We start from the raw sequence: 15,150 nt of genomic DNA, 5'->3' as shown, positions 1-15,150 counted from the left end.
CTTATTTTGTAGAAGATGACTTTCATTTTGTTATCCCCAGAATGTAATGTACTTGGCACATTTAATATATGCTTGTTCAATTGAAGACTAAAATGAAGTCCAGAGATTCTAAAAGACTTGTACAGTTATCCTGCTAGAAAGTACCCTTTGTTTCTATTTTATTTCTCCATTAGTCCTGGCAATTCTAATGCCAACAATAATTGATAGGCTTTTTTCTTGGAATTGAGATGTCCATCTGCACTGTCCATTAATACATTTATCCTTAGGAAAGCAAATTAGATTAATGGATAGAGTGCTGTAGTTCAAAAAAGAGCTACATTGGACATATCTCTGCCATTTACCAGCTGTGTAACCTTTTCATTTGACCTTTTCCTGATGTAAGCCACTCCCTTTGATTTAGCTGCAAAATCGTATTTGAGTTGTCAAGTTGGTGGAACACAGATCATGGGATTGGATTGGATCTGCATAGATTAAATTTCTATTCAGAATGGTGATATACTCATAACAATAAATCCACAGAAGTAAAATCCTGCTTTCTTTCAGAATGAATAAGCTTTGTGAGAGTAAACCTTGTCAGACAGAACAGGGCAGATGGATTGATTTGGGTCCCTGGGGAAGAAATTAAAAGGATTATCTTGTCGAATCATCGGGTTATGATTTCTCAAGATACATGGATCTCATAGGACACTTTCAATAGACTATTTTTCCTAATTCTTCTGCACTTCTCCTCCCCCATTGTCACCAGAAACACTAAACATGACAACAAGGATTACCAACTCACACTCTTTTTTAATTGAAGTTTTTTATTTTTTCAAAACATATGCATGGATAATTCTTTGACATTAATCCTTGCAAAATTTTATGTTCCAATTCCCCCCTTCTCCTACCACTCCCCTAAATGGCAAGTAGTCCAATATATGTTAAATATGGTAGAAATATATGTAAAATCCAATATATACACATATATTTATACAATTATCTTGTTGCACCTAAAAAAATCCAATCAAACTGAAAAAAAATAAGAAAAGAAAAGAAAATGCAAGCAAACAACTACAAAAAAAGTGAAAATGCTATGTTGTGAACCACACTCAGTTCCCACAGTCCTCTCTCTTAGTGTAGATGGTTCTCTTCATCATAAGATCATTGGAACTGGCCTGAATCATCTCATTATTGAAGAGAGTAATGTCCAGCAAAATTGTTTGTCATATAATCTTGTTGTTGTCGTGTATAATGATCTGGTTCTGCTCATTTCATTCAGCATCAGTTCACGTGTCTCCAGACTTCTCTGAAATCATCCTGCTGGTAGTTTCTTACAGAGCAATAATATTCCATAACATTCATATACCACAATTTATTCAGCCGTTCTCCAATTGATTGGAATTCATTCAATTTCCAGTTTCTAGCCACAAACATTTTGGCACATACAGGTCCCTTTCCCTCCTCTAAGATTTCCCTGGGATATAAGCCCAGTAGAAACACTGCTAAGTCAAAGGGTATGCACAGTTTGATAGCTCTTTGGACATAGTTCCAAATTGCTCTTCAGAATGGTTGGATTCATTCACAACTCCACCAACAATGTATTAGTGTCCCAGCTTTCCCACATCCCCTCCACCATTCATCATTATCTTTTCCTGTCATCTTAGCCAATCTAAGAAGTGTGTAGTGATATTTCAGTTGTCTTAATTTGAATTTCTCTGATCAATAGTGACTTAGAGCATCTTTTCATATGACTAGAAATAGTTTCAATTTCTTCATCTGAAAATTTGTTCTGTTGATAACCTTTGACCATTTATCAATTGGAGAATGGCTTGAATTTTTATAAATTTGAATCAATTCTCTATATATTTTAGAAATGAGGCCTTTATCAGAACCTTTGAATGTAAAAATGTTTTCCCAATTTATTGCTTCCCTTCTAATCTTTTCTGCATTAGTTTTGTTTGTACAAAAAAATTTTTAACTTAATATAATCAAAATTATCTATCTTGTGATTAATAATGATCTCTAGTCCTTTGGTCACAAATTCCTTTTCCCTCCATAGATCTGGAGGTAAACTATCCTACGTTCTTTTAATTTGTTTGTAACATTACTCTTTATGTCTAGATCATGAACCCATTTTGACCTTATCTTGGTATATAGTGTTAGCTATGGGTCAGTATCTGCCAACTAGTATCTAGTTTCTGCCATACAACCAACTCACACTTCTGCTTGTGTCACCATCCCTGGTCACAAAATTGATCAATAAGTGCTCAAATGCAGGATCCAAAGGTGATGTTTTACTAACAGGAGAATATCAAATTCGTCTCCACTTCTACACTGTCTTTGCTATTTCTGGGGGTTTGGGCAAGAATCTCAGTATTATTCCCCTAGATCTGAAGGGGAGCCAACGGTATCTAATTCTGTGGTCCCGCTTTCATATAATTACCTGAAACCAAGCCAAAACAAACATTAGGAACAGACTCATCCAGGAAAAGAAGTCACTAAAAGGGCAAATTTCATTTGGAAATGAATGAGAGTGGAAGGACTGTGTATCAATCAATCAAGTATCGATTAAGTGCCTACTATGTGGTGGACACTATGGTACAGATGCAGAGTACAAAGTATAAAGAATGAAACAATCTCTGCTCAAAAGAACTGATATTTTAATAGGAGAGACAACAAGCACTTATAAAAACATGGAGCTTAAATATAAAGTTAGTCAATGATTGGTTGTTGTTCTTTGTTCTTGACCAGGACCAAAATGACATCATTATGTTAGAATTAAGTTACAGTATGTCTGATTGTGACTGATCAGACCAATATGAGCTCAATGCCTCTCCTGGAAATTGGGTACAAATAGTCCCTGTGAACATTTGAAGGTGACTCTAAATTTGTGCAGCTCACATTTCTTTTGAAATCCTTTGTTCATAGAATACATCACCTTATTTGATGTAGACACACCTTACTGGGCAGTCATTTAATAGTCTCTCCCATGTCACAGAATCAATTCCAAAGGTCTTCAAAGAGACCCTAGAGAATCCTTGTAGAGAATTTCTTCTGACCACTGTGGGATAAAAATAGGGAAAGTTTGGTAGTTAAACAACATGGTCAGCCCATGAGAGTTGCACTCTCTGCAGTAGAGTCTGAATGCTTGCTTGGCAGTTCATCTCCAGAAAGAACCTGTGTCTACTACCTCATCTTGTCAAGTGATCTTCAGAATCTTCCTGAGACAATTCAAAGGGAAGTGATTCAGTCTCCCGGCATTATACCATCCAGGTTTCATAAGCATACAGCAAAAAGGTCAGCACAATGGCTTTATAGACCTTCAGTTTGTAGGCTGCCTAATAACTCTTCCTTCCCATACTCTATATATGTAAATACGTATACATACACACAAATCCAGTAGTTAAAAACAAGATGATTTGGGAGTGACAGGAAATAGTTAATATAATTGTTAATATAATAATAGAAAATTATTAATACCAAATGTAATGTTACTTGTCACTCCCTTAATAATCCTAGTAATGACAGAATTTCAGTAATGTTTTTTCATTTCTACTCTTAAGATATTTAATTTTGATTAGGTTGGGCTGAACCACACCCTAATTCCCCCTCCCCTATACCTGTAAAAAAATCTGGCTTAAGCTGGATCTCAGCTTTTAAAGTCCTTGTCCAATTTCATTGGAATTCATGACATGAAGGGCAAAATAGCTAGAATAAAGTGATTTTCCTTGCTCAGATTGCACAGCATGGCTGGCATCTCATGATCAGGACTTGTTCTCTCATATTACCTTCTTCCTTTCTCTTCCTAAAAGTCTCTGAATGTCCAAATTAAAAAAACCATCTTATTCTGCCCTCACAGTACCTCTTCCAGGATAGCAGGTTTGCTGACCTGTTATCTCAATTAAAGATACTTTATTCCTAAACTCATGGCTTTGATTTATTTTAGGACTTGAGAGTAGGAAAAATGCTAGCATTCTGAGCAGAATTAGGAAGATGGTACTTGGACTGCAAAGCAGCTAGGTGGCACAGTGTACTCAGGAAGATTCATCTTTATGAGTTTAAATCTGGCTTCAGATACTTGGTGATTCAGCCAGTAGAGTGCTAGATCAAAGAAAACCTGGATTCAAATCTGACTTTAGATAGCTACCAGCTATCTTATCTTGTGTAAATCACTTAACCCTATTTGTCTTCATTATCTTTGTCAAGAAAACCCCCAAAGGACTCACAAAGAGTTGAAAGTAGCTGAACATCTTAAAGAACAGCAGAAATAAACAAAAATTGGGGGTAAAGCTGCTGTCCTCCTAAGACAACTTGAAAGGACCTTACTAGAGGTCTTTTACTCAAGTTCTTGAGGTGGAGGTTTGGTCTGAGTAAATCTTAAACACCTCCAGGCCAAATCAGCAGAAACAACAAACAAGTCCTAGGGACAGCTGAGTTGGGAGGAAGCCTCAGTCTCAGGAACTTGCATCTCACCAAAGTGAGAGGGATGGATGGCTGATGGGAAAAGATTAAAGGATCTTGCACTTTCAAGGAAGCCAAACACAGCTGTGCTGACCCGACCCTGGAGCTAACCCCACACCTGGTGAGCGCAGTAGCCTGAGGGGTAGGGACTCTGCTGGCTATGGGCACTTGTGGCAATGTCCCTGAATTCAGTTCCAGAGCAGTGAGTAAGCAATTTGCAACACCAGAGAGACCACAGACAGAGTCCATGGCTTAGGGGTGAAGAGAAGTGCCCAAAGTTGCTTCCCTCAGACAGAGTTCTGAAAATATATCTGTAAGAAGGACCTGAGGTCTGGAGCATCATTCCCCACACTTCAGAACTAGAACCTGAATATCAATATCAATACCAATAAGCTGCTAAAAATAAAAGAAAACAAAATTAAAAATGAGTAAGCAAAAAAGAATATCAATATCAATAATAAGCTGCTAAAAATAAAATAAAACAAAATAAAAAATGAATAAGCAAAAAAGAAAGAATGCAGCCATAGATAGCTACTATGGAGATAGAGAAGGATTGGGGATTATATTCAGAGGAAGATATTGGAGCAAAAAAAATTTACTCGTTTTTCAATGAGAAATGTCAAAGGGTCACAAGCCTCCCAAAAGTTCTTAGAACTTTAAAAAGAATTTTAAAATAAAATTAGAAAGATGGAGGGGAAAATAGAAAAAATAAAAGCAATTCAAGAAAATCAAGAAAATTATGAAAAGAAAGTCAACCAAGTGGAAGTAGAGAATCAAAAAATTTAAGGGAGAAAACAATTCCTGAAAACAAGAATGGGGGGGGGGGGCAGCTAGGTGCACAGTGTATAGAGAACCAGCCCTGAAATCAGGAGGACCTGAGTTCAAATCTGATCTCAGATACTTAACACTTCCTAGCTGTGTGACCCTAGGCAAGTCACTTAACCCCAATTGCCTTGGCAAAAAAAGAAAAAGAAAAGAAAGAAAGAAAAAAGAAAATAAAACTATAATTGGGCAAGAGGAAGCTAATGACATTATAAAACACCAAATAAATAATAAAACAAAATCAAAAGAAGAGAAAAAATAGAAGAGAATATGAAACATTTCATCAGAAAAACAATTGATCTAGAGAATCTGTTTGTTCTCAAACCTGTTCTCAAGGAGAGAAAATATAACAATAATGGGACTATCTGAAAGTTATGATCAAAAAGAGAATCTTGATACAATATTACAAAAAATTATTAAGGAAAATTGTCCTGTAGTTCTAGATCAAGAAGGTAAAGCAAAAATGGAAAAAATCCACCAATCATCACCTGAAACAGGATCAACATCAACAAGTTTCAAGCTTCCAACTTAGGGAGAAAATATTGCAAGCAACAGGAAAAAAAATGCAATTTAAGTTTCATGGAGCTATAATCAGGTTTATACAAGACCTTAGCAGCTATTATGTTAAAGGGCAATAGGTCTTGAAATACTATATTTCATTGAACAAAAGAACTGGGGTTATGACCAAGGGTAACTTACCCAATAAAATTAACTATAATCTTAAATGGATAAAAAAGGACACTTAACAAACTGAAAGATTTTCAGGTATTTATAACAAAAGAACAGAACTTAATGGAAAATTCAACATACAAGTTCCAAGAGAAATGTAAAATAAACATTAAAGACCAATTATGAGGGATTCAATAAGATCATACTGTTTACTTCTTATATGAGAAAATGTTATCAGTATTCTTATGACTTCCTGAGGCAGGAAGTAGTCATCATTACTTGAGTAGTTTGAAAGAAAGCTTGGGAGGGGGCAGTTAGGTGGCACAGTGGATAGAGCACCAGCCTTGAAGTGAGGAGGACCTGAGTCAGACATCTAACACTTCCTAATTGTGTGACCCTGGGCAAGTCACTTAACCCCAATTGCCCAGTCCAAAAAAGAAAAGAAAAGAAAAGAAAGAAAGAGAAAGAAGAAAGAGAGAGACAAGAAAGAAAGAAAGAGAGAGACAAGAAAGAAAGAAAGAAAGAAAGAAAGAAAGAAAGAAAGAAAGAAAGAAAGAAAGAAAGAAAGAAAGAAAGAAAGAAAGAAAGGAAGAAAGGAAGGAAGGAAGGAAGGAAGGAAGGAAAGAAAGAAAGAGAGAGAGAGACAAGAAAGAAAGAAAGAAAGAAAGAAAGAAAGGAAGGAAAGAAAGAAAGAAAAAAAGAAAGAAAGAAAGAAAGAAAGAAAGAAAGAAAGAAAGAAAGAAAGAAAGAAAGAAAGAAAGAAAGAAAGAAAGCAAGCTTGGGCTGAGTTGTGCATGATGGGATGAATAAGGAATAAGAGGGCAAGGTGGCAGCAGAAGTAAATTAGACTAGTGAGGAGGAATGGAATAAATAGGACTAAAAAGACAGTGTAGAAAAAAATAGGATGTAGGGAAATACACAAGTAATTATAATTTAGAAGGTGAATAGAATGAATCTATTTATAAAATAGAAATGGATAGCAGAAAGGATTAAAAATCTGAATTCAACAATATGTCTCATTCAGGAAACATAGTAAAAATGAGAAATACATATAGAGACAAAATAAAGGGCTAAAGTAGAATTTATTATATTTTTTAAAAGCAGGGATAGTAATCATGATCTCAGACAAAGTTAAAGCTAAAATGGATTTAATTAAAAGAGAAAAAGAGGGAAACTACAGTAGATGTCACCAATATCATCCAATATTGTTTAAGTCTCGTTTCTCAATTATATAAAGAACTTTGTCAAAATTTTAAGAATATTAGTCATGTCCCAAATGACAAATAATCAAGAGATATGACTAGGCAGTTTTTCAATGAAGAAATCAAAACTATATGTAATCATATGAAAAAATGCTCTAGATCATTATTGATTAGAGAAATGCAAATTAAAACAATTTTGAGATCCCACCTTATACCTATCAGATTGGCTAAAATGATAGCTGTTCTTCAGTTGGGAAATGGCTTAAACAGGTTGTATGTTTATAAATTGTAAGGGAATACTATTGTGATATAAGAAATAATGAGTTGGACTTGTGGCAAGGAAGGAATTTGTGACCAAAGATGAACTAGAGATCATTATTGATCACAAAATAGAAAATTTTGATTATATCAAATTAAAAAGCCTTTGAACAAACAAAACTAATGCAAACAAGACTAGAAGGGAAGCAACAAACTGGGAAAACATTTTTACAATCAAAGGTTCTGATAAAGGCCTCATTTCCAAAATATATAGAGAATTGACTCTAATTTATAAGAAATCAAGCCATTCTCCAATTGATAAATGGTCAAAGGATATGAACAATTTTCAGATGATGAAATTGAAACTATTTCCACTCATATGAAAGAGCGTTCCAAATCACTATTGATCAGAGAAATGCAAATTAAGACAACTCTGAGATACCACTACATACCTGTCAGATTGGCTAAGATGACAGGAAAAAAATAATGATGAATGTTGGAGGGGATGTGGGAAAACTGGGACACTGATGCATTGTTGGTGGAGTTGTGAACGAATCCAGCCATTCTGGAGAGCAATCTGGAATTATGCCCAAAAATTTATCAAACTGTGCATACCCTTTGATCCAGCAGTGCTATTACTGGGCTTATACCCCAAAGAGATGTTAAAGAAGGGAAAGGGACCTGTATGTGCCAAAATATTTGTGGCAGCCCTTTTTGTGGTGGCTAGAAACTGGAAACTGAGCGGATGCCCATCAATTGGAGATTGGTTGGGTAAATTGTGGTATATGAATGTTATGGAATATTATTGTTCTGTAAGAAATGACCAGCAGGATGAATACAGAGAGGCTTGGAGAGACTTACATGAACTGATGCTGAGTGAAATGAGCAGAACCAGGAAATCATTATACACTTCAACAACGATACTGTATGAAGATGTATTCTGATGGAAGTGGATTTCTTTGACAAAGAGAAGATCTAACTCAGTTTCAAATGATCAATGAGGGACAGAATCAGCTACACTCAGAGAAGGAACACTGGGAAATGAATGTAAACTGTTTGCATTTTTGTTTTTCTTCCCGGGTTATTTTTACCTTCTGATCCAACTCTTCTTGTACAACAAGAGAACTGTTTGGTTCTACACACATATATTGTATCTAGGATATACTGTGACATATTTAACATTTATAGGACTGCTTGCCTTCTGGGGGAGGGGGTGGAGGGAGGGAGGGGGAAAGTCAGAACAGAAGTGAGTGTAAGGGATAATGTTGTAAATGATTACCCAGGCATGAGCTCTGTCAATATAATTATTTAAAAAAAAAAAGAAGAAAGAAAGAATGAGTTGGTTGATTTAGAAAAACATGGAAAACACTTAGACCTACGAAGGAATATGATATCTACCTTCAGAGAAAGAATTGACAGATAGAAATATACCTAGTATGCTTTTACATATATGTATATTGTTTATATTTATATATATGTTTATAGGTGTGTATTTATACATTTATATTTTTATGATATAAAAATATATTTCTAGAGCGGGGGGGGGTGAGAAAGAAAAAATGAGATAAAAAGTGTATAGCAAAGAACAAAAGAAAACCTAGAAAGAAGCACAGAAAAGCTGAGTAGCTTTGAAAACTGTATAATATATTAATAGGTTTTCTTGAAATGGAAATGCATTATTTTATGTTGCATTCTCTCATATTCTGCTGTGGATGTAAAAATGTTCTAAATTAATTTAAAATTTTAAAATAATGTTAACAAAAAAGAAAGATTAAGAGCAAGGAGTTAAGGAAAATGCCAACAATTACAACCCTGAGCCAATGGAAGGATGGGGATGGCTTTGACAGAAACGGGGAAGTTTATAAGAGAAAAAATAATGAATTGTTTTAGATGTGGTGAGTTTAAGATACCTCAGGGACACCGTTTTAAAAGTCCAATAAGCAAAAATAATGCAAGGGATTTTGAGAGTAATAGGAGAAGCAGGAGATTCTTAATTTTTTTTTTCTATAAAGGGGTGAAGTCCTCAGATGGACACTTGGGGAAGAGGAGGTGTAGGAAGTTTCAGAAGAAAAGAGGTTTAGAAAAGCTTTCATGAAGAGTGGGATAGGGAATCAATTAGGGAAGAATAAAAGGACAACCTTGTAGCAGTGAGGGCCCAGCTGGGGTTAGATATTAATTTGGAATGAATTTAGAATGTGCTCAATCCAATCAGGGGAATTTTTTCCTTCTTCAATTAATTCATGAATAAAAGCATAGATGCTGGGAGCAAACTAAGTTTGAGATTTGATAAGAAAACATCAGTAGTATAAGGTAAAAAAAAAAAATGTAATAAACTGAATCACCCAGCATTGTGTTGATGATCACATCTATTAAAACACGCGTTTATTAGTTATATCAAACAGCAGTTTAGGGGACAGTTGTTTGGTAAGAGGCCCCATCAGAAAATATTTTCCATTAGACACAGAAATTAGGGTTTATTTGCCTTCTATGTAATTAGCTACTCATTCCCATCTCTTCTCACTCCCACTTGACCCATTCTGTTCTCTTTTTTTTGAATGTTTAATATAAAATGTATACCATTTAAAAAATTGGCAAAGTCCCCTTTAAATTAAATTCCATTTACTTAGAGAGGGCTAATCTTCTGAATTGTTCAGTAGGGCTTTTCCCACTGAATGTCTGTCCTATGGCAATGCACAAAAAGCTGCATCATTCACTGTATTCTTGACTCCATCTTCTGGACTCCAGGGGGAAAAATCCAGAGCCACATTCCCATCAAAGGTCAAACAGACACTCCAAATCTCAGAGTATCTATGATGCCTTCTTGCATTTGAATCTACAATTCACTTTTTTGTTGTTGTTAGTTATACCGTATATCTTTAGGTGTGGATGTTTGAGAACATGTATTTAACATTTATTGGACGACCTGCCAGCTAGGGAGGGGATGAGAGGAAGGAGGGGAAAATTTTGCAACAAAAGGTTATGTCAGAGTCAATGTTGGAAAAATTACTCATGCATGTTTTGTAATTAAAAAGCTTTAATTTTTTAAAAAAGGGCCAGCACTCTAAACACTGAGCCACCTAACTGCCCCCCAAAACTATGTGCATTCAAGATATATAGAGTAGATAGAAGGTAATATAAAAAAGAAGGGCTTTTGCCTTCCCGAAAAGGGAGATATAAGGGACCAGGAAAAGCTCCTGGAGAAAGTGATATTGGAGCTGAGGCCTGAAAGAAGCCCAGGGAGTGGGACTCATAGTTGAGGAGGTATTCTAGGTATAGCAGAAAAATATAAAGGGCCCAGGATTGAAAAACAGAGTATCAAGTGCTAGGATGGACAAGAAGCCAGATTAGAGAGTATGTGGAGGGAATAAAATGGAAAATTAGTAATATGAGAAGGGACCAAGTTGTGAAAGACTTTAAATCCTAAACAGAACATTTTACGTAAGGGATGTGTGTGTGTGTGTGTGTGTGTGTGTGTGTGATGTGCAATTATCTGTATTTAGACAAACCACATGGTTTTATTGAAATGAAGCTATTAAGTAGGCAGGGGGAATGTATAGATACCTCTAGAATCTTACTTACCCTGCTCCAAGGCAGACTTGGGGTCCTGCCTGAAGGTCATTAAGAGACTGGGGCCACGAGACTGACCCACTCTGCTCTCCTTAGAGGAGGAGTATCAGGATAGAATAATACCTTTTTGCCTCCCTAAGTAATACTTAGTCTCAGGGAAATGATTTTTAAGCCATTCTCCTAGTCACTACCCTAGAGGAGGAAGGATTGTCTCAGGCTGTATCTAAGGGCTTACTTAACTTCCTTAATCAAGTGTTAGTTATACAAAAGACCATCAAGAAGAGTAAATAACAAACACTTTTACCTAACTTTTAGGAAACTTTTACACAAATTAAACTACACAGATCAATACTCGGAGTGACTAAGCTCTTGTACTGGAAGGTATTTCAGCAAGACTGGGAGTGGAGGTGAGAGAAGGGAAGGAGAGGAATACAGACAGAAAGACAGTGACAAAGAGAGAGACAGAGGGAGGGAGGGAGGGAGAGAGAGACAGAGAGACAGAGAGAGTCAGAGACAGAGACAGACAGATATTCAGAAAGAGAGAGAAGGGAGGAGGGGAAGGGGGGACAGAGAGACACACATAGGAGAATTACTTTGGCAGCTGAGTAAAGGATAGAGGGAAGTGGGAGTCTCAAATGGAGGCACTAAAATGGTTACTGCAAAAAGTTCAGGCAAACAGGTGAGTTATGGGATAGCTTGAGGTAACACTTAGGTCAAATGAGGATTTTCTGAGACATGAGATGGCTTTGTGGCAGCGAGGAAGAAAGTCAACAGATGGAAAATATTGAAGAATAGAGAGAGAATGGGATGGTGGAAAAGACGTTCTGCTGGAGAAATTGGGAGGAGATAGGATCAAGGGTGCATTTAGAGAGGTTTGCCATGGCAAGAGAGGCTTCTGTTCATGTGAAATGGGGTGAAGGAGAAGACAATGGGGGAATATTTCTCAGTGATATGAGATGAGGAGATTAAAGGGAATACCGATTGCTATGGGCTTCTCTGGTGCTGCCATACCATCCAGTTTCAAGCAGATAGATCCTCCAGAACTCCTGAACTTAGCTCTCTTCTATACACACCCACCTCTGGATTAAGTGCCTCTTATCAGAAGGAACAAACACAAAAGAGCAGGAACAAAGGCAGGATTCATGCTTTAGCTTCCATATCCTAACTACTGCACAGAGATGGGATTGGGCAAAAAGGCAAGTTGCAGCTTCCTTGACCCCTTGTCAGAAAGCAGTATCACAGCTGGAAAGAGAGATACCTAAAGAATAGAGTACCAGCCCTGAAGTCAGGAGGACCTGAGTTCAAATCTGATCTCAGACACTTCACACTTCCTGGCTGTGTGACCCTGGGCAAGTCACTTACCCCCAGTTGCCTCAGCAAAAAGAAAGATGCTAAAGGAACAGTCATTCCTTTTTATACATCCATTGAGTTATCAGTTCTTCTAGCCAGTGAAGGGGCACTTTGCCCCTTCTCAAAGCACATCTCTTTAGCCCTGACCCCCACATGTAGAGGATGAACTTGGCCAGGTACTTATTACATATGCAACCTGCAATAATTAACCTTACATTAGATTCCTACCTTTATTATGTTACTAGCCACTCTGACTCGGAGCTGCCCTACATTTGTAATTACCTCGCTTACCTCTGCTTACCCAATGCACACACACCCCACCTTCAAGAAGCAATCAGTTAAGTGTTGTTGCACCAATGATGCTTATTGCTGAAGACAAAAAAACAAAAATGAAACTGCTTCTGTTCTTTAGGAGCTGACATTCTGCTTGGAGAGACTATGTATGTACTATATAGAGAGAGAGGGAGGGAGAGAGACAGAGAGATAGCGATATATGTTAAGAGAAAGAGAGAAAGAAACAGAGAAACAGATTTTATATATATAGATATATATACATAGAGAGAGAGATAGCAATATATGTAGAGAGAAAGAGAGAAACAGATTTTATATAGAGATATATATATATACATAGAGAGAGAGAGAGAGAAACAGAGAGATAGTAATATATGTAGAGAGAAAGAGAGAAACAGATTTTATATAGATATATATACATAGAGACAGAAAGAAATAGCGATATATGTAAAGAGAAAGAGAGAGAAACAGATTTTTTATATAGATATATATATACAGAGAGAGACAGACAGACAAAGAGACAGAAAGACAGCGAGAAAAACACAGAAAGAGATACAGAGATAAAGACACAGAGAGAGGCAGAGAGGACAGGACAGGCGTTTTGGTGAGGGGAAGACAACAGCTGGGTGAAGGGATTAGATAGAATGTGACTGAATCTTTCAACAAACTAGAGATTGATTCCAAAGCAAAGGTTAGGAGGGAGTGTGTTCTAGCCATGAGGGAGGGAAAGGATGAGACAGTCAATGCAAAGAAACAGAAAAGTGAGGTGCAAAAAGGTCATTTTGGAGTGTGTAGTGACACAATGGATGGAGCATCAGCCCCGGAGTCAGGTCCTCCTGACATTCAAAGATGGCTTTAAATACTTCCTAGTTATATGACCCTGACCAAGTCACTGAGCCCTATTTACCTCAATTTCCTCATCTGTAAAATGAGCTGGAGAAGGAAAAGGCAAGCCACTCCAGTATCTTTGCCAAGAAAACTTCAAACAGAGTTACAGGTACAAGAAAAACAATTCAATAACAACACTATAAAAATACCAGAATTGTAGTTTGGGGCAAGGTTGCAAAAGACTTTAAATGGCTAATGGAGTTTATATGAGATCTTAAAAGATTTTCTCCTTCAAGGATTTTTAGACTTTTGGGGTCCCTTCTTCAAGTTCAAATCCAAACTATTAGTTGTATGATTCTAGGCAGGTCCCCTGACTTTTGTCTATTTTGTTTTCTTCATTTGTCTTTGTTGTTCAGTCACTTCCCTTATAGCTGATTCTTAGAGACCCTATTTGGGTTTTCTTGGCAAAGATACTAGAGTGACTTACCATTTCCTTCTCAGATGAGGAAACTGAGGCACTCAGGGTTAAGTGACTTACTCAGGGTCACATAGCTAGTAAATGTCTGAGACTGGATTTGAACGAAGGAAGATGTAAAATAGAGCTTAAATAACCCTTACATCCCATGGCTGTGAAGCATTTTGTAAATCTAAAAATGCTACATAAATGCAAGCTCTTATTAATATCCTTATTAAGGAGACAGATTTGAGAAAAGTGAAGGAAGAAAGGACAAGATTAGCAATTGACTGGATAGGTGAGGGAGGTAGAGTCAAGGATGATCCTGAGGTTCCAAAATTGGGTGACTAGAAGCTCACCCAGAATCTAAGCTCAGCACCTACAAGAATGCCTTGTCCTTAGTAGGTTCTTATTTGTTTGGCTTGGGTTTTTATTGTTGGGAGTTTTGTTTTCTGTGACTTGCCCAGGGTCACACAGATAATAAGTATTAAGTGTCTGAGAGGTCGAATTTGAACTCAGGTCCTCCTGGCCTTAGGGCTGGTGCTGTCTCCACTATACCATCTATCAGTCTCCCGTTCCATCCCTCTCCCTTAGGAGGTTCTCGTTGAATTGAAATTTGAAGACTTGAGGAAACAACTTGATTCCTGGCCAAGACAATAAATTCCATTTTGTAAAATTACTTTTGAGACATCTTCAGGCAGCCAGAAAGTTCTCTTGCGGGGTATGTGTCTAAGGAATCCTTATCCCCTTTTCATTTGAAGCTGTCCCAGGTTTCAATGATTGAAACTGAAAATCAACTGAAACATAACAAAGGTACAGGAAGAAGGACTTGAGCGATCAGTCAGTATTCTAGATTATTATGTGCCAGGCTAAGGGCTGGGGATCCATGCGATCGATCTCCAGCCCCTTCCTGCTTCTTTTTTTTTTTTTTTTTCCCCCAGGGACTTGCCCAGGGTCACACAGCCAGGAAGTGCTAAGTGTCTGAGATCAGGTCCTCCTGACTTCAGGGCTGGTGCTCTATCCACCGCACCTCCAAGCCGTCCCCTTCCCGCTTATTTAAGCGTTGTCTTCCCCCATTCGATTGTAACCTCCTTGAGGACAGGGATTACCCTACCTTTCTATCCCCAGCATTTAGTATAGAGCCCGAGCCTTTGAGGTGCTTAATAAGGGTTTATTGACTCTGTGACCGACAAAAGAGACGTGGTGGAAATAGCGCCACTAAAGGATGCAGTTGGGATGGGCGGGTCACGTGAACGCTCACTGGGGGAG

The sequence above is a fragment of the Sarcophilus harrisii genome, chromosome 1 (genome assembly GCF_902635505.1).
Source record: "Sarcophilus harrisii chromosome 1, mSarHar1.11, whole genome shotgun sequence".
NCBI lineage: Eukaryota > Metazoa > Chordata > Mammalia > Dasyuromorphia > Dasyuridae > Sarcophilus > Sarcophilus harrisii.
The sequence above is the reverse complement of the archived record's forward strand: the minus strand, read 5'-3'. Positions refer to the sequence as shown.